This window comes from Pollicipes pollicipes, unplaced genomic scaffold (assembly GCF_011947565.3).
Source record: "Pollicipes pollicipes isolate AB1234 unplaced genomic scaffold, Ppol_2.1 Scaffold_1600;HRSCAF=1878_pilon_pilon_pilon, whole genome shotgun sequence".
Taxonomy (NCBI): domain Eukaryota; kingdom Metazoa; phylum Arthropoda; class Thecostraca; order Pollicipedomorpha; family Pollicipedidae; genus Pollicipes; species Pollicipes pollicipes.
This window is the reverse complement of record NW_023595962.1, coordinates 25,092,213-25,092,430: the sequence shown is the minus strand read 5'-3', so window position 1 is coordinate 25,092,430 and position 218 is coordinate 25,092,213.

Genomic DNA, 218 nt, shown 5'->3' with positions numbered 1-218 from the left:
ACTGATTAAGTAAGGTACAGTGCACCCGGCATGCAGAAATCCACGCAGAGATCTGCGCAGAAGGGCGTTTGAGTGACACGCCCAAGTCTTGCCGTGTGGACCAGCCCGGGCCTCGGGGACGGGCCTCCGCAGCAGCGCGCCGCATCCTCTCCCGGAGCGTTCCCGGAAGGTCCGCGATCCATCCTTGGGATCGCGGCGCGTGCGGGCTGCAGCGCGTC